At 40.3% G+C, this 19988-nt stretch overlaps 1 protein-coding gene across 5 annotated transcripts in view; it reads left to right on the forward strand.

Moving 5' to 3' along the window:
- The window catches only part of PCSK5 (proprotein convertase subtilisin/kexin type 5), a 267838-nt gene that overhangs the window by 47575 nt on the left and 200275 nt on the right, over positions 1–19988 (forward strand). The window lies entirely within an intron of this gene.

The raw sequence follows: 19988 nt of genomic DNA on the forward strand, positions 1-19988 counted from the left end.
GAAACATTTATTAATGCATTCATTCATGAATGCTTCCTATTGCAAGATGTCTTGGGAATTATTTATTAGAGGATAAACTTTCAGCAGTGAGAAGGAAGGAACTTGGCTGCAATCTGTGGGAGCAGTGAAACCACTTGTTTTCAGTGTGTCTAATTCACTGTCTCAGACATTAATGTGGTACAAATGTGTCCTGAAAGAGGAGAAAAGAGCCCCAAACACTATCTGTTCAATGTTGTAATTACATTCTCTTTAGTAATGAACAATTCCATTGTTAAAGTAAATGGACTGCTTCCCATCTGACAAGAATTCTGTGTTTTCTGAGCAAGCTTATTTTTTCATCTTTGCTTGGTACTCACAGTTAAAGCCTGGAGTGGAACTCCTTAGTGACCATATTATCCTCATTGCACCTATGAGGGTACAAATAAAAAATTCATACCTTTGGTTATAGAAACTGAGAAGTAACAAGTTAGGCAATGGAATCCACCTCCCCATGATGGATACTACAGACTTGAAAACTTTCCCTGCTATTCTGCTGTCATAGTTCTAAGTATTTGCATCTTGTTTTTTCACTATGTCAACTTCGTCACTGGCAGCAGGACTCTCAGAATGTTCAGCTTGATAGAAGGAATTGCTTCAGACAGTGAGGAAATTATGCCTTTTTGGCAACAATTTTGCTGTAGATAGACAATGTCTTTTCAGGTATTTTGTTAATTTCAAAACACTAGTGTATTATTTCATGTGAATGAGCAAGATTGTTCTAAGAAAGCATTACATTTTTAAAAAATGTTTCTTTTTAACATTCATTTCATTCTGGCTTGTAGTTTTATTGTTGCATGGACTGAAAAAGAAACAAGAATATAATGTAAGCTTGAAGTAATTTGAAAACCAATTGTTGTTAATAAACACAAATAGTCAGAACTCCTCATCTTCATTATATAACACATATGAGTATGTCACCAACCAGAAGTTTCAGCTCTGTCTTTAAATGAAAGAGGAAGTACAAATTTGAAGGAAATAATAGCAGTGAGTCAAAAGCCTGCTAGTATGGTTAATGTTAGCTCTTGTAATATCTCCTTTGCATTCCTAGCTTTGCATGCAAGTTTTTTTGTGTGTCACCATGGCTTTCTGGCGGAATTGGATTCATATTTTTCTTGTTTTGTTTTGTTTCAAATCGATAAGAGGCAGTTATAACAGTTACCTATAGTTTTATTCAGGAAGACATCAGTCTCCTGTTTGTAAGTCAGTTGTGTTGCCTGGCCACATTGTTTCATAAACTCATTAGGGCAACAAAGAAAGTTTGGTGTTTGTTGTGTACAACTTTCAGAGTACTTTCATTTTTGTACCTGTATAAGAAGAACCTTAATTGAAAACACTCTGAGGAAGGACTGCCCCTGACTGATTGCATTTGCCTCCACTGAATAACTCTTGTATTTGCAGTATCTTTAATGTTAGTGGTGTGATGACATTTTGTTGAGAGCAACCAGTAAAGTATTAGCAAGTGCAGTGTTGGAACTGAGAGAATAGTTAAAAATATACGAATGAGTTGACTTCAGGACTGACATGGTTCATTACAGATATCCTCATATGACTGTATTTGTGATCGTAACCATAGCTACTTTTGTTAATCTGGTTATCTTTATTAGTTAAAGAGAAAATAAAGGAACTGGAGGTTAGTTAATGATGTTGTCATTGCTGTGCCAGAAAGAGGTTTTTAGGTTGCTGGCTGCAGATGTGTTATTGAGAAAGTAATAAAGTATTATCATGTACAGGTTTGCATTTTGATTAATAAGTAACTTCCTTGTGGTTAAGATTGATACCTTTGGCCGTTGAACTGGTGAAATCTCCAACAGGGCCATAAATATAGTTCACATTTGTTGACATAAGAACTTTTATTCAAAGACTTCATCAAATAAAACATAATTAATATTTTTCTTGTCCAATTTTTCTTCACATTGATCTCCCTTGTAATTTCAATAGTTGAGACTAGAAATAATGCATTTTTGTTTGTGTGAAGTCAATGACAAGAACTTAGAAAGGGAATTCAAGCCTGTTTTGAGTCATTGCAAAGGTTAAAAGTATCTCTCAAGAACTTTTTCATAAGCTAATTGAAAGGTTTTCTTTTTATAGCTCTATTTTTCTCAATTTAGTCTAGAAACATTCATAGAAAGTGTAGAGAAATTAGAAATGTAGATATTTAGCGGCTTACAGTTCATAGGATCCCAAAGCAGATAGAACATCCAGAGCCACTCATCAGCTAAAGAAGTATGCTGGTACTTTTTCATTGCTACAGGGTTAAGTACTGAGAAATAACTTCTTTCATTGCTTTCTAACACTTAAGTCAAGGGAAACATATTTTGTCTTGCCTCACTCGGAGCAATGAAAGCTGGGGAAAAAACATCTACTTGATCATGACCTCTGATATTTAGGTATCTGTGTTAAGGGTAAAATAGAACCTTTTCATAGATCAAGTAACACACAAAACTTCACGTGACAGTCTCTGTACAGCTACTGTTTGAAAATGACCTACAGACTTGGTCAAACTTGCTTAGAATGATACCAAACAAGTAAAATCAAAAGGAAGGATGGTTCCTAGTTAAAATGTCTTTCCAAGTATTGAGTCAGGAGGAAGCTAAGTCCTGCATGCCACACCCAGAGCTCAGCTAGTTTTCTATTATTATGTTCCTTCTGTTAAATTTCTTCTCTTCCATTGGTGTTGACCAAATAACCTGTTTGTCAATAACTGGATGAACAATATATAATCTGCTTGTGTAACTGAAAGAGGTCGAAGTCAACCCTAAAATCCTACTGCTATCTGAAACTGTTTTACTTAACTTGTAGTAACAACAAACAGTGTGTTTGGAATGACTTAAGGGGAACTTTGTGCCTAACTGATTTCACTGTTCCTGACACTTGCTTTAATGAGTTTTCTTCTCTTGGAAAAAATGGTCATACTAAATACAAGTGACTGGAAAAAAAATTGCAAATATATGGGAAGATGTGGTGAATACGACCACTATGACTCGCTTTTAAATAAATTTACTAGATTACAGTCACAGCACTCTTTTCTGACTCTTCTTTCCCACTGCTTCAGAATACCTTCGTTACTGTCAGGAAAAGCTGGAGTGATAGGCACACAAGTGCTACCTTCTGCAGCTGCAGTCTTGCTCTGCTGTTATGCAGGCTCTCATTCCATAGTTTTGTAAAATAGAACACAACTAGAATAAATTAATTTACCATTGATTATTTTTTAACAAGCCATAATTAGTCTACAAAGACACAGACTGTCTTTGCAGTCAGCTCAGGAAAAAGTCTTTTTCAACATGGATCGAGTTTAATCCTCTTCAGTGCTGTTATCATCCATGCTATTGTTAATAATAATCGCTATTGCTGACAGGACTCTCTAATTCGGAGAAAAAGTTTCCATTTCTTATTAGGCACATCCTGTTCTGCATGGCCTAGTTACCTACACAAGAAGTGAATATATAAGAAGATATTATTGTAAAACTAAGAATTTACTGGAAGTACAGTGTTTTGAATTGTGAGGCTGGAGGGAGAGGCACTGTTTTGTAGAGCACATAAGAATAAATACAATAGTTAAAGTGTATCAGCCAAATGTTTTCTTATGTTGGATGCTACTGCATGAGCAAAGAGGAAAGGAGTGTCCAGAGGTAACTCCCTGCAGCTGCAGAAGGCATGGCACTGTCAGAGAGAAGCACGGCAAAAGTGCCATTTGCAATTTGTCCATAGCAATGTATATCAATAGAGTGAGAATGTATTCCTCTGAGAAGCTACAGCATAAAATAACTGAGCTACCCACAGAATTGAATAATATAACTTTAAAAATGGTGTTCTGCTCAGAGAAGACGCTAGACAGTCTCTGAAATGCATGCTTGAGAATCATCATGAAAATTTATATAGCAGTGAATCTTAAGGCTGTAAGCCACAGAAATAAGTGGAACATGCGAACAAGCCTCTTGACTTTTCAGATAGAAAATGAGCAAGGCGTTCATAAGCTCATTGGAATGGAAGAAGAATTTTACTTATTAGGTAATATAAATCAAATAAAACATATTTTTATTGTTTTTGCATTCCAAACTAAAATTAAGCATAATTCAAAGCATTATTGAAGTAAAGTTTCCATTTTGCTTTACATGTATCTGAGGTCCACACTGGCGTTAACTCACCTTCTTAATTAATCCTTTTAAGGTCCAATTATGCTATTATTCTCTCCAAACGAAATCCTTTCTCTATTTTTTTTTTCTGAATATTTATTTTCCTCTACTTTTGTTTGCTCTTTCCATTCATTCCTCATTGTTCCTTCATTCTAGACATAAACCATGCTTTGACAAAGTAGGTGGAACACAAAGTGCATTTGGAGGAGTACTAAAAGCAGACACTTTACAACCATTTGTTTGAAACCCACAAGAAAAAATTTTGTAAAGCTGCATTGTACATCTCTTTAATCTTGTTTTCTCACAGTGAGGTAACAATATAGTGCAAAAAGACTACTGAACATTATAATCTACATGGCCTTTTTTTATAACAAGAAAAACATTAAGTAAATATGCTGCACTTCGGTTGCAGAAAAAAATCAAATTGCAAAATCTCTGAAAAAATACTCTCAAAAAAATATGTAAACAGAAATCGCAGAATCACAGAATCACAGAATCATAGAATGGCTTGGGTTAGAAAGGATGTTAAAGATCTCCTAGTTCCAGTCCTCCTGCCATGGGCTGCCACCCACTAGATCAGCCACTACATCATGTTCCTCAGGGATTTGGTCTTGAACACTTCCAGGGACGGGGAATCTACAACTTCTCTGGGCAACCCATGCCTCTGCCTGACAGCCCTCTGCATAAAAAATGTCCTGCTTTTATCTAATCTAAATCTTCCCTCTTGTAGTTAAAAATTGTTCCCCTATCACTATTAGATTATTTAAAAAATCAGTGTCCCTTCTGTTTATAAGCTCCCCTTAAGTGCTGGAAGGCGGCAATGAGGTCTCCCTGGAGTATTCTCTTGTCCAAGCTGAACAAGCCCAGCTACCTCAACCTTTCATCATAGGAAGGGTGCTCCAGTTCTGATAATCTTTGTGACCTCCCTTTGAATTCTCTACAACAGCTGCACAACTCTCTTGTGCTGGGGGCCCCAAAACTGGACACAGCACTCCAGAAGGGATCTCATGAAAGGGGAACAACCACCTCCATCTCCCTGCTACCACATTTCATAGAATCATAGAATGATAAGGTTGAAAGGAACTGCAAGATCATCTAGTCCAACCATCCTCCCATCACCAATGCTACCACAAGCACTAAACCATATCTCGCAGCTCCTCATCCAGACGCCTCTTGAACACTGCCAGGGACAGTGACTCCACCACCTTCCTGGGCAGCCATTCCAGTGCCTGACCACTCTCTGAGAGAAAAAGTTCTTCCTTATGTCTAAACTAAACCTCCCGTGGGACAACTTGTAGCCATTTCCTCAGGTCCTGTTTGTTGTGGGAGAAGAAGCCAAACCCCAACTCACCACAACCTCCCTTCAGGAAGTTGTAGAGTGCAGTGAGGTCTCCCCTGAGCCTCCTCCAGACTAAACAATCCCAGCTCCTCAGCCGCTCTCATAAGACCTGTGCTCCAGACCCCTCACCAGTTTCATTGTCCTTCCCTGGACACGTTCCAGGGCCTCAATATCTTTTTTGTAGTGAGGGGCCCTAAAGCAGATCAAGCATGACATGCCTTTCATGTGCTTGCTGGGCTCGTGCTTGCTGGGCCTGATCCCCTGGATGCCATGCACATGCCATGGAGCCCTTCTTGAAGATGGGAGTCACACTGGCAAGCCTCCAATCCTCTGTGAGCTCTCCAGATATCCAGGAGCACTGGTAGATGGCTGACAGTGGCTCGGCAGTCACCCCCGTCTGCTCCCTCAGCACCCTAGCTGGAGCCTGGTCAGTCCCATGGACTTGTGACAGTCCAGATGGAGGAGGGGCTCTCTACCTGAATCACCAGGGTGGTATTCTGTGTAGCATCCCAGACTTCCAGATCGGAGTGTAAAGTGCCCTGAGGATAACTGATCTGCCTATTACAGGCAGATGTAAAGAAGGCATTGGGGACCTCAGCCTTCTCCTTATCCTCAGTGGTCATGTTCCCCACTGCATCAAGGATGGAAATTCTCCTTGGTTCTTCTCCTACCATTTGTATATTTGTGTATTTGTAAAAAGATTTCTTATTCTCTTTGACTGCAGTGGCCAATCAGAGTTCAAATTGGGCTTTTGCCTTCCTAACTTCCTCCCTGCAGAACAAAAGATCACTTGTGTTCCCGTTTCTTGAGCTAAACCCCTGAAATCTCTTCTCATAGTTCACAGGCTTCTCTGAGCAATTTCATCACTGCCCACCTGAACTATGAGTAATGGAAAGTAATCAGTGGACCTAACCAGATTTGGGAGTTTTCTAGTTATGTCCCTAACCTGGGCTCCAGGAAGGCAGCACACTTCCCAATGGCTCGGGTCTGGTCTGCATATGCACCCCAGGACACTGTTGGCCTTCTAGGCCACAAGTGCACACTGCTGACTCATGTTAAGCTTTTCATCTAACGGTATCCCCTAGTCCTTCTTGGAAGGGCTTCTTACAATGAGTGCTTCTCCCAGTCTGTACATATGCCTGGGATTTCCCTGACCCAAGTGCAACACCTTGCACTTGGCCTTGTTGAACCCCATTTGATTCACATGGAACTTGTTCAAATCTCTTTGGATGGCATTCCTTCATTCTGTCTTATCAGTTGAATCACTTAGCATGGTGTTGTTCACAAACTAGCTGAGCGTTTGTGGGATCTCCTCATCTATGTCATGATAAAGATGTTAAAAAATGCTGGCCCCAAGACAATCCCCTAGGGGGCGCCACATGTCCCTGGCCTCCACCTGGACATAGAGCCATTGACCACAACCCTCTGGCTGCAACTTTCCAACCAAGTTTTTATCCACTGAATAGTCCACCTTTAGAAATCATATTTCTCCAATTCAGAGATAAGTATGTGGTGTGGGACCATGTCAAAGGTCCGATGAGTCCAGGTAGACAACATCAGTTGCCCTTCCTTTGTCCACTGTTGCCATCACTCCATCATAGAAGGCCAGACTGCTCAGGTACCATCTGCCCTTGGTGAAGCTGTGCTGGATATCTCAGATCACTGTCTCATCTGGTATTCCTACTTTTCAAAACTGAATTGAAAAGCAGATGCCCAAATTTTATTGTGAATGAAATAGTTGGCATACAAAATGAAACAGCATATGGTCACGTGGCTGGTTGTCTAGCACCAAAATAAGATTACAAAGGAAGCATCAGGCTAGAACTGAGTGTTGATCAGCACATTGAATTACTTTTACTTACCAGCCAGTATTTATCATTTTCTCTCATGCATAGATCGTTCTGAAAGTAATGCCTCCTATTTCTTTCTGTGGAAACTACACAGATAGAAATAACACAGTAACACTATTTGATAGAGGAAATTTTCAGTAACACTGTTTTTCAACATTGTCACCACCATTGGCTATGAATTTTTGCCAGAAGAACCTGAATGCCACATGCAGAAAAAACTGCACCAGTGGAGGTGGCCCACTGTTTCACACCGACTATGATGACATTGTTGCTAAGAAAGTTTTGCCCAAGCAGCCTATCTTCCATTGGCTTGAACAGATGGGAGTCAGAGGGTACCAAATCTGGACTCTATGGTGGGTGTGGTAGGACAGTCCAGCAAAGATTGGCAATGTGCTCCATGGTCTTCAAACTGATATGGGGCCTGGTTTTATCATATTCCAAGTGAAAGGCTGTCTTCTTCTCTGGGCTGACTCTGGAAGTTTGAGCCTTTAGCTCAATCAGCATCACAGTGTAGAAGTTAGAATTCATAGCTAGTCCAGGTTCCCAGCAATCCATAACGATCACCTCTTATCTCAAAAAACAGTGCATCACTTTACCTGCCAAGAGCCACATCTTGAACATTTGCTTTGATTATTAACATGTCACCACTCCATGGACTGCTGTTCTGACTCTGGCTCATAGTGATGACAACATATCTGGTCACCAGCAATGATGCAATCCAGGAAACTGTCAATTTCAGCCTCATATTGTTTCAGTAGTTTCTGACAAACTTACGTATAGTTTCCACTCTGTTCCTGGTGAGCCAGAGAACAGAACATGTCCTGCGGGACCCATGTGCTGCAAAATTTTTGATATTCAACACTACTGACATAGTTTCTAACACACTGAAGCCAATATTCAGCCCATACACAGTTCCCTCATCATAATCTGCTGCATCACATGGATCAGCTGAGCAAGACTCTCTTCATTTTGTGATGTGACAGCTGTGCTTGGCTGTCCAGAACATGGCTTGTGTTTCATGTTTTCACTGCTGAAACGCACCACCCACCACCTCACTGTGCTCACATCAGCTGTTTTGTTTCCAGAAATGTACAGCAAGTGTTGATGAATGTCACTGGGTGCCATTTTTTCCTCGTGGAGGTGGAATTCAATCACACCCCTTTGCTTCATACACACTTCCATGTCAGACGCCCTTCTGCTGCCATCTGTCACATGGCAACAAAATGTAATATTGTTGGGAAGGTTCAGCCTCTACTGCCATACCACCAATATCTGTCCGACATTGTGAGCCAACACAATAAAACAGGAGGTATTACTTTTGGAACCCTCACAATTGTCCAGTTAGATTTCTGGTACAGACAGATGCAGTGTCATTTACACCACAACTGAAAGCTCTACAGCCTGAGGAGCTCTGAAGTAGTTGGAGTAGTTGCATATAGGGCTGGCTGTCTTCAGTTCTGACGATGAAACCAAAACTCAGGAAATGTTGCTTACTTTTTGCTTTCTACAGGAACTCTGATGTGAGCATTGCTTTGAGCTTTGGTGAAGGATCTTCTTCTCTAGTGTGCTGTACAGCAGCAGACCGATAGTTTATTTGTGAGCCCTTAGGTGAGCTGTACTAGCATTCACAGGAAAGAATACTCCTGCTCTGGTGCTGTATATTTTATACTCAAGGGCCACCACAATACGGCTAATAAGACTTTCCCAGCAGTGAGTAATGTGAGCCTCCTAGGCTTCTGTTGGCCTGAAATATGGTGGAGGTAAAAAGTAATACAAGCCAATTGTTTCCCCTGTGCTGCTGCTGATGTCTGTGTGGAGTTGTCTTATGCCTCCCTTGCAACTCCAAATGTGAATGGCAGAGCTGAAAAAAAGGATTTTAGGACCCTGGTCAGCTAAGGTGAGTGGGACTGTGGAAGGAAACCGAGGAGTACAAAAGAAGGAATGAAGAAGCCTAATGGAATGGGGTGAGAGAGGCTGAGGGGAGAGAAGAGGTCCCGTTTTAAGCCCAAGCACAGAGAAAACAGAATCTGGAACAGATTTTCACCTGCCACAAATTAATATTTACCATCTTTACTACTGCCTAGCAGTTCAAGCCCACCTATGTCAGACATTAGGCTTTAGGGTGGTGACATTAGGCATTAGGGTGGTGGTCAATGGCTCTATGTCCAGGTGGAGGCCGGTAACAAGTGGTGTCCCCCAAGGGTCTGTCTTGGGACCGGTGCTCTTTAACATCTTTATTAATGACATCGATGAGGGAATTGAGTGCACCCTCAGCAAGTTTGCTGACGACACCAAGCTGAGTGGTGCGGTTGATACGGTGGAAGGAAGGGATGCCATTCAGAGGGACCTCGACAGGCTGGAGGGCTGGGCTCGGGTGAACCTGATGAGGTTCAACACGGCAAAGTGCAAGGTTTTGCATTTGGGCCGGAAGAACCCCAGGCACCTGTACAGGCTGGGAGGAGTGGTCCTTGAGAGCAGCTCGGCAGAGAAGGACCTGGGGGTCCTGATGGACGAGAGACTGAACATGAGCCAGCAGTGTGCTCTGGCAGCTCGAAAGGCAAATGGGATCCTGGGCTCCATCAGGAGAGGGGTGGCCAGCAGGGACAGGGAGGTGATCGTCCCTCTCTACTCGGCTCTTGTGAGGCCCCATCTGGAGTACTGTGTCCAGGTGTGGAGCCCTCAGTACAAGAAAGACATAGAGATTTTGGAAAGGGTCCAGAGGAGGGCGACTAAGATGATCAGGGGGCTGGAGCACCTCCCCTATGAGGACAGGCTGAGGGAGTTGGGCTTGTTCAGCCTGGAGAAGAGAAGGCTGCGGGGTGACCTCATTGCAGCCTATCAACACCTGAAGGGAACCTACACCCAGGAGGGGAGTAAACTCTTCAAAAGGGCTGACAACAGCAGGACTAGGGGAAATGGTTTTAAGTTGAAGGAGGGAAGATTTAGGTTGGATGTTAGGGGGAAGTTCTTTACTAGGAGAGTGGTTAGGCCCTGGAACGGGCTGCCCAGGGAGGTTGTGGATGCCCCGTCCTTGGACGTGTTTAAGGCCAGGTTGGACAGGGTCCTGGGCAACCTGATCTGAATGTGTATGTTTGGTGGCCCTGCCAGGCAGGGGGGTTGGAACTACATGATCCTTGAGGTCCCTTCCAACCCGGGTGATTCTATGATTCTGTGATTCTGTGATCTGTGATTAGTAGCTAAAGAAAAACCTCAATTTATTCTTACTGTTCTCAAAATAATTTTTCTCTCTTTCTCTCTGTCTACATAGCTAAAGCCAAATCATTGTTCTTCCTGAGGTGGCATGACATATTTCTAAGTGTTTTGCATATTTTGAAACTTGGATTGCTTTTTGCATACGCTTTTTGCATTTGTGGTTTTTCTTGCACATGAAGATTGAGCCCTTAGTTTCTCAGAAAGGATACAATCTATGACTTCTGTGGAAGTACCACTAGGAAGAATCAAACTGCCTGTCAAAATATCACTTTGCAAAACTGTAGCTGGGAAACATAGCTGTTGTTCTCTGTGGACAAGGTAGAACTAGAAACATAAAGTCATGAAATGCACAATTTGCCCTGAATTCATTCAAGACTGGAAAACAGCAACATACTTTAGGTAATCAAAAAGACAAAATTAGTAGTTTTAACCTTATCTACTGAAAAGAGACTGTTAATGCAACTACTGTAGCAGGATTAGCAGGTTTAAAGTCCAGATAGGCTACTTGATGTTTTCCTGTGGGACATTCCATTATGGTTTACAGATCAGCATCCCTGGAAGTTTACAGAAAACACAAAGTGGAAGCCAGCAATGTTCACAAATCGCACCAGCATTTTCACTGAACCTCAAAGCAGCAACAGTGAAATAATTTTCATACTCATTTGGAAGAGCTTCTCTGGGTGTCAAAGATTTGGTAATAAATCATACAGCATTAACTCATATTCCTCTACCAGTCTTCAGAGGGAGAGTATCCTCTTCTTTTTTTAACTTTAAAAAAATATTTAAAATGTGAATTTTTTCATAGTAAGAGCTAAGCCACATTATGAAACTGGTACTCTTCTGTGCCATCTTGTTCTATGAAATACTGTGTATAAAGTTACAGTTTTTTTCAACTGAATTTTACTGGCTAGTTTCTGCAATTAAAGTACCACAAAATCTATGCTGAATTTCTAATGAGCTATAACAAATATCTCCATTTATCTTCAGTTCAAAATAAACAGCTAACAATAGATTTGGAATATAATCAGACAGAAAACTGCTTAGATTAACTACAAAATGTTTTATACTGTATACGTTCAATAATACATTTAATGTATTTTAGGTTTTTTGTCTGGGAGCACTTAAACAAGAAACAAATTTCTAAGTACTCTGTACCCAAGCAAGCCTGATCTATAAAGTGTTCTTTGCAAAATAGAGATGAGAGTAGCACAATTTAGATCTAAGATGTTAGGTATCAGACCATTTTTAAAAATTATCTTTTTCTTTTACTGATGACAAATGACGTATGACTCAGGCTATCATGAGAATTGAGGTATCAAAACTCTAGCTTTCCTGATTCCTACATTTGTGCAGTTATGCTCTCTTCCCCTGTATCTCACAAGAAAGCACTGTAGCTAAGGTTATAAGTGTGCCAAGATCACAATCCTTGCTGACCCTAAGGCTTCCCTAGACCATGTTTTAAAAATAAGAAAATTTAGTGAGGAGAGAACCTTCAGTAGAGCACTGACATTATTTATGGTACTTCTAATGCCATAAAATCTGTGCTAAGTTCCAGCTGCTACTGCTCCAGCTACTTAAGAGTAGAATAGAAGAGTAAAAGTATAGCAAACTCCATCCGTGTCATGTCGGTGAGAAGTCCACTAAGTGTGTTCACATTCACATCGGAAAGGTACTTGCTGTCTTTTAAATACAAATCTGGTGAAATTTAACGTAAATGAGGTGATCACTTTGAGCTGAGAGTCAGAACACAGAGGAGTCTGTCAGCATAAAATCCAAGGCCTCCTTAAACAGGTTGTTGCTTTTAGAAAGAAATACCAATACTGAGGGGAGGAGCAATGTGGGCAATAACTGTGCTTGCTCTTTTGCTACAGAGGTTATAAATTCTGTGAAAGCTTAAACACTGGCTGTTTCAAAATAAGTTTATTTCTAGCAAACAGCAGAAATGCATGCCGGTCAGAGAGAGGAAGGAAATGTGCAGGAGGGAAGACCCTCATACAGGCCCAAGAGATTCGAATGTGAATCTTTTACACTGCTGACAGTACTTTTGTCTTGCCCTTTCTATTCTATTAGAATCCACTAATCCATGAACGAGCGTGTCATTTTGAACATGCAATTGCCCTGTCTTTATCTATTTTTTATGTGAATTTCTAAAAGAACAAGAAGGTTATTTTCAGTTTTGAAAGCAATTCAAAACTACTTTAAGTTCAAATAGCATAAGCGTAAAGGCCTAGGGAGAGACAAATCTAAATATACATAAGAGACTACACATTAAATATGCATTGAGGTTTTCCTCTTGTGTGTCTTTAGGACAAGATAGAGTATTAATGAATGGTAAACTATTCTTGGAAGATGCTGTTTTATAATATTAGTTCATGGCTACAAGATTATATTTGGAAGCCAGAAAACCCACTTACAAAAAAATAGAGACAATATTAAGCAAAGAAAAAGAGTTTCTAAATTTATGAAGACGTTGAATAACTTCCTTTTTGTTCAACTCCCATGTGCTCCTCCACATTTTATATTGAATCAGATGTTTTTCCTTCTGTCTTCTGGTCTGGGCTCAAATAAGCCAGTGTAAGAGTTCAGAAACAGTGTTTGAATGAACAGACCCACTTTGAACGAGTGATCCCAGCTACTGCAACAGTGAAATCCATTCTTGATTAACTAAAGCCTAATTTAGGTGAATTTTCTGAATCTGAAATACAGACAAAGGAATTAATACAGCCAACTTAAATAGTCCAATAGCCATTAGAATTTGCAAAGGAATCAGTAAACATACAGAAAATGGGATTCTAGAAGAACATCCTAAATTCTTGCACCCCAAGTACTCCATGCCTCAGAAAACTTCCTCGGTGACATCTTCTAATGATGACGTTTTCCAAGATATCCTAGACACTCATTATCTCACAGCCTACTCTGTATATTCTCTTCACCTCCAATCCTGTCCCGTTCTCTTCCATCATTGCATATGACTAACTGAACATACCCAGGGGAAGCAACATAGTAGAGAAGAAAGAAACTGAGGGTGAGAGAGTATCATTTCTAAAACCAGTGAGAGATTAGATTCTTTCAACCTTCCTGATGATCGTGACTTGCTTGGTTTTGATTTCATTATTAGATAAATTTGCATTTGTCATGTAGTTTCCCTGCTTTTAAAGTAGTCTCCTGCAGTTTCTACCTGCTCCCACTCTAGAGTGATGATGAAATCACAGAATTATATAATCTTTAGAGTGGAAGGGTCCTTTAAATGTCATCTAGACCATCTTCTCTGCAATGAACAGGGGTTTCCAGAGCTAGATCAAGTTGCCCAGAGTCCTGTCCAGTCTGGCTTTGAAAGTCTCCAGGGATGGGGCACCCACCACATCCCTGGGCAACCTGTTCCAATGCCTCTCCACTTTCACTGTAAAAGACTTTTTCTTTATATCCAGCCTAAATTTACCCTCACTACTTGAAACCCTTTCTCCCTGTCCTGTCGCCATAAACCCTGTTAGAGTCTGTTCTCTTCTGGTAGCTCACCTTTAGATACTGAATGGCTACTATCAGGTCTCCCTAGAGCCTTCTCTTCTCCAGGCTGAACAGCCCCAGCTCTTTCAGCCTGTCCTCGTAGGATAAAGGTTCTACCCTTGGATCGTTTTTGTGGCCCACCTCTGGACCCTTCATAAAAATGGATGTGACGTTTCTTTTTTTCCAGTCACCAGAGCCTTCACCTGATTGTCATTACTTTTCAAATATCATTGAGAATGGCTTGGCAACTACATCAGCTAATTCCCTCAGGACTCTGGGATGCATCTCATTGGAACTAACGGACTTGCGGATGTTCCGGTTCGTCTGGTGGTCAGGAACCCGATCTTCGCTTTCAGTGAGAGGGACACTTCTTCCCCAGACCCTTCATTCCAAATCAAATGTTTGAGGGCTGTGTGATGAGCATTTATCAGAAAAGACTGAGGCAAAAAGGTTGTCGAGTACTTCAGACTTCTCCTTGTCCATTGTTACCAGCTTTAGTTGTCCCCCTGGGACAACATTCATTAACTTCCTCCTGCCCAAAACTCTGTGCTGAAATATACCTTCCATTGTGATTACCAACTTTTGCCCTGCCCTGTTTAGAAACCTTTTTGCCTGGAAAAGTCTGTGTCTTTCACTATGAATAACAGAGCAGTTGCATACATGGATTTTTTTTTTTTTTTTTAGAACAGTCAGTATCTATTCACAGAGATGCTGTTGGATTAAAATTTCTAAAGTTTTCTCCAGAAGTATTACAGTTTTTTTTACCAAGTATTTGTCACCTACTCATAAAGGTTAAAGGAGATAGAAAAAAAAAAGAAACATCATCTCAATAGAATGTGTCACATTAATTCTCCTTTGACAGTATTGTTTTGTATATTTAATTGAATTTCACAGATCATTCTATTCACATTAGTTAATATTTCTGAGAGTAGTTAACATTGTACAGGATATGCATAAAGCAGCACCTAACTTCAGACACCAAGACTGTCTTTCCAAGCATTTGAGAGCAGTTTTATGGCAGGAAAAGGTTCATTTCTTCCAGACTCTACTTTGTACTGAGTGTTTTGTGGAGTCTAACACACCGCTCATAGTGTCTCATAGCAGCCTGCATCAGGATCTGAACTTTGGTTCATTCATTTCCCAGGTATGAGAGAGAATTGTCAAGTTCATTTAGTTTGATCAACAGTCACTACAACTGGTAATCTACATTCTCAAGCCCAGAATTTCTAATTAAAGTGCAGTAAGCTTCCTGTAAGACATAAACATTAGGTAAAAGATCATGTCTGGGAAGGAATCCCGTCAATAAGAACATTGTTTTAATAATTAACATAAATTAACTTACGCCATGTAGTTGCATATTTGTCTTGTTTTGTACTTTTGTTAGGCTCTTCTCCTAACAGTTTAAAGAATCTTCCACCTTCAAAAATTCCTTCAAGTTACTTGCATGCTGCATTTGAGTCATGTCTTCACACTCAGATGAAATAAATACATTGAGCTTGTTAAGAATCATTGTAAATTGTTTTTCCAGCTCTTGGTTCTGAAAACAAGTGGCAAGGACTCATTGTTCCTTTTCCAAGAGCATCATTTTTGAAACTTCAGTACTAGACGTATGCACATCAATCCAGAAAGTGTCCTTACTATCGTTTTAAGAAGTATCTTAACCCACTTTTCTTCTTAACCCACTGCTTACCTATCGAAAGACAAACATGGTTTTATAGAACATTTTGAATTTACAGGTGACTTTCTACCTTGCCCCTTAAATCCTTTTCACTATTACTCTGTTTCTGGACACTTTCATTTTATGACTTGCAGTCTTAGTCTTGCATAATTTTATGATTTTATATATATAAAATTATACTGCAAGCACACTATTTAAATAGGTTCACATTCACAAGTAGTCCCTAGCACTGTCTCTACTGCTGTAATTATTTCCCACTCCATTTGTTTGTGTCATCGTATTTGAGAGCATGCTGTAAGAGAATGTAACTTCAGTTTCCCATATTAATAGAAAGCTGATAGCCTCTCAAAATTTAAGACTTAATAATTGCACATGGTGGCTAATGATTTCTTAAACAGAATGAGTTAACAATATCTGTTAATTCATCATAAAGGCTTCAAAGTACAGACAGACATATCAAGCCCTCTGCAAACTTCCTTATGAGCGGCTGTGTTATTAAATACTTACAGATTTGTTTTATTTCTCTATTGGATCCAAAGATCTCATTACATTTTCAAGTAAATAAAAGTATTTTTGTAACTTCCTCGTGCATTTACATGATAGAACATGACAGCTTAAAAAAAAAAACAGTAGATTGTTAGATTGGAGGTATGTTATATTTCCACGAGAATTCCGTTTTACTTAAAGACCCTTTAAGCCTTCTGAAGTATTTTTGGCACCTGTTCATGTCAAAATAGTATTTTCAGTTATACAGAAGAGCCAGTAGGAGAAATGAAACAATAATGAGAGGAAGATACATTTACAGGTGAGATTCAGAAGATTCAGCTGGCAGGAATCACAGAAGAGTTTAACAGATATACTAGGAATGGCAAGAAAGAATGCAAAATGTAGAGAAGAGGAGCCCAAAGTGTGTTTCATTGCTACAATACTAGGAAAAGTGGAGGATGCAGAAGAATTGTCAACCATCACAAAATTAAGAACTTTTATCTTTAGTTATTGTTGCTTATCATCTTTCATTCTTACAGTGCACTTACCACAACTTTCTTTAGTGCTTTCTCTGTATTTGTCAGCTGCAAATTTCCTGTTTTTTTTTTTTTTTAAATTAAATACATGCAGGAGGTGAGGCAGTTATCATTTACAGGCACTGCACTTTAAAGCTGAAACATGGCTTTACACACACATTCAGTATAAACCTGACAGTAACAATGGTGATTTTCCTTCCATTTCAGTTACATCACTTTTATTTTCTATTCTTTCACATTGATAAAAAGCCCTCACAATAAGGTTGTGAGTTTCTCTGTCTTTTCCTGTTTGCTTCAGTCTTCACTGGCAGTCAGGCTTTCCACGCCTCTTTCCTGAGCCTCTAGGCAAGGGCTGGAGGAGCAAAATCCCTCCCATTGTAAGAGAAGAGCAAGTCTGAGCCTGCCCAGCGAGACTGGATGAGTGCAAGTCTATGGGGCCCAATGACATAAATCCCAGGGCCCTGAAGGAACTGACTGGAGCCACTCTCCACCATATTTGAAAATACATGGCTGTCAAGTAAAGTCCTCAGTGACTGGAAAAAGAGAAACACTGATCCCATTTTCAAGAAGAGGAGAAAGGAAGACCCAGGGAACTACAGGCCAGTGAGCTTCACCTCTGTACCTGGGAAGATCATGGAGCAGACTGTCCTAGAAGACACGCTGAGACAAGGAGGTGAGACAAGGAGGTGAGACAAGGAGGTGATCTGAGGCAGCCAGAACAACTTCACCAAAGGCAGACTGTGCCTGGTGTGGCTTCTGTGATGAAAGTGATGGCATTGGTGGACAAAGAAAGTGCAACTGATGTTGTCTACGTGGACTTGCAGGGCCTCTGACATGATCCCACACCACATCCTTATCTCTAGAGTGGAGAAGTATGGATTTAAAAGGTGGACTGTTGAGTAGATAAAGAGTGGAAGGTCACAGCCAGAGAGCTGTGATCAATGGAATTATGTCCAGGCCAGTGATGAGTGGTGTCCCCTTGGGGTTAGCTGTGGGACTGGTGCTCTTCAACATCTTTATCAATGACATAGACAGTGGGATAGAATGATCTATTTGTGTATGAAACCGTTGTCGCCTTCTAATACTTGAGGGGAACTTAGGAGAGAGACCAACATTTTTTGTGGTCTAATAGTGATAGGACAAGGAAGAGTGGCTTTAAGCAAAGAGAGGGGAGATTTAAGTTAGATGCTTTAGATAAAGAGTGCTGAGGTAGTGACCCAGATTGCCCAGAGAATCTGTGGATGTCCCATCCCTGGAAGTGTTCAGTGTCAGATTGGATGGGGCACTGGGTATCTGATGTAGTGGGAGTGTAGTGGGACTGTAGTCCTCCCATGGCAGGGGAGTTTGAACTAGGCAATCTTTAAGGTCCCTTCCAACTCAAGCCATTCTGTGATTCCTCCAGTATCAGTTCAAAACTATTCTCAATTCTATTTTTATTGGGCTTTAGTAGTAAAGATGGGGTTTAATTTAACAGCAACTCTTAAAGATGCTTACAGTCTTATAACTAGAAAGTAATATTGGTCTAGACAATTGGTCTGTGCCCAATTCTCCATGAAATCAGTGTTTACTAATATAATACAGTTCTCCAGATCATTATTTGTATTCTCCTTTGTATTCTCCAATACATTTTTTGTATTTTCTGATACAGGTGGAATCCTGACACTGCTGACATTTCTTTTAATACTTTCTGCAATTTTCACAGCAATTTTACGTTCTCTATTTTGCACAGCATTCTATTCTTAGCACAGTCCTGCGTTCCTCCAGCATTTCAGTAGCACTTTAATGCTTAATCAGCAGAGATAAATTTTCTGAGACAGTAGAAGGAGTAACTCTGTGGTGCTTTTTAATTTATGCAAAACTTTTGTTTTCTGAATAGTTCTTCTTGGGCCTCCTTAGATTTCTCAGGACTAATTCTCAGATTGCTGCCAGTTGATATCATCTGCAAAATATAACTAGCCACTCCCTCTAGTGGTTTGGCCTTATCTTCCCAGATTTCTCTTATAATACACAGCAGGCCTTGCATTCATCAACCAAAGTACATTCAAATGGTGAACAGCCCATTGGTACCTAGGATACTTACTTCCTTATAGGCAAACTAAAATAGCAGCCATTCATCTTAGTATTATCCTCTACTGTTAATGAATTTTCACAGCATGCATTTTAGTGTTAAATTAAATATTTCTATAAGGCTATCTAAAGAGGGTATGGAGTGATTTTTATACTTCTGTCTCAGAAGAACTGTTTACTAGGCTTAAAGTTTGTCCTCTGACAAGTTACAATCTCCTCTGACATGTCAACCCAAGCAAATAATGGAACCCAGGGTACAATAAGCTGATGGCTCTTTATGGCTCTTAGGGAAAAGGCTTGTAAGGTATTGAGTAGCAAAGGCACTGCGATACAGCTAGAGCCCCAAGAACTTCATATGCCCACAGGAGGAAGAGGAAAAACTGTTTCTCTGTTACTTAGAACAGAATGTGAGACTGTTTCCATATTCTGAATGACATATGCCTCGCTTCTGCTCCCTCTTTTATCCCTCAAGGAAAAAAAAGGAGACATGCATCTTTCCCTCAGACTCCTGAATAAGTCCTGTTGTCTCATATCCCTCCCTGTCATTGTCCCTCTCTCCCTCCTTCTCCTGCACAACATCCTGCTACCATTAACACCAGATGTCACCAGGCTATTGCCTCATGGATCAAAGAGATCTGACCACAATGTAAAATAGAGAAAAAGGGATTGCAGTAGCGCAACAGTCCTCACAAAGTTGCATCTGAGCATTCAGAACCAACATCTCTTCATCTTTTTCCTCACGAGTCCTCTCATCCATACAAGTTCAAAGCATTATTAGAAAAACTAATTTTTCTATGTCCTTCTCAATCAGACGTCCTTTACTCCAACAGTTGTATAGCAGCAAAGCCTTCTTAAACTGTTTCCTTGTATCACCGTAGAATAAAAAGAGAGAGGAAGGGGAACAAAGTGGGTTTGTATAAGCTGCAGGATCCTCCTGCTCTCATCAGTCTGTGGGAAGGTTGATGATTAATTAGAGCCATCTGTTCAGAGTCTTCCCTCTGTGTGGTGAGTTTGGTTCTGTCACATATGTTCACACAAAGTCTAAATAAAAACCCTTTCCCTCTCCCATGCTTCTTACTAACATGATACAGGAGTAATAGTCTTTGACTTGTAAATGGCATAAAAGGAAGTTGTGAAGAATGT

Source organism: Lagopus leucura, unplaced genomic scaffold (assembly GCF_019238085.1).
Source record: "Lagopus leucura isolate 7727_CA_CO unplaced genomic scaffold, USGS_WTPT01 Super-Scaffold_100018, whole genome shotgun sequence".
Classification (NCBI taxonomy): domain Eukaryota; kingdom Metazoa; phylum Chordata; class Aves; order Galliformes; family Phasianidae; genus Lagopus; species Lagopus leucura.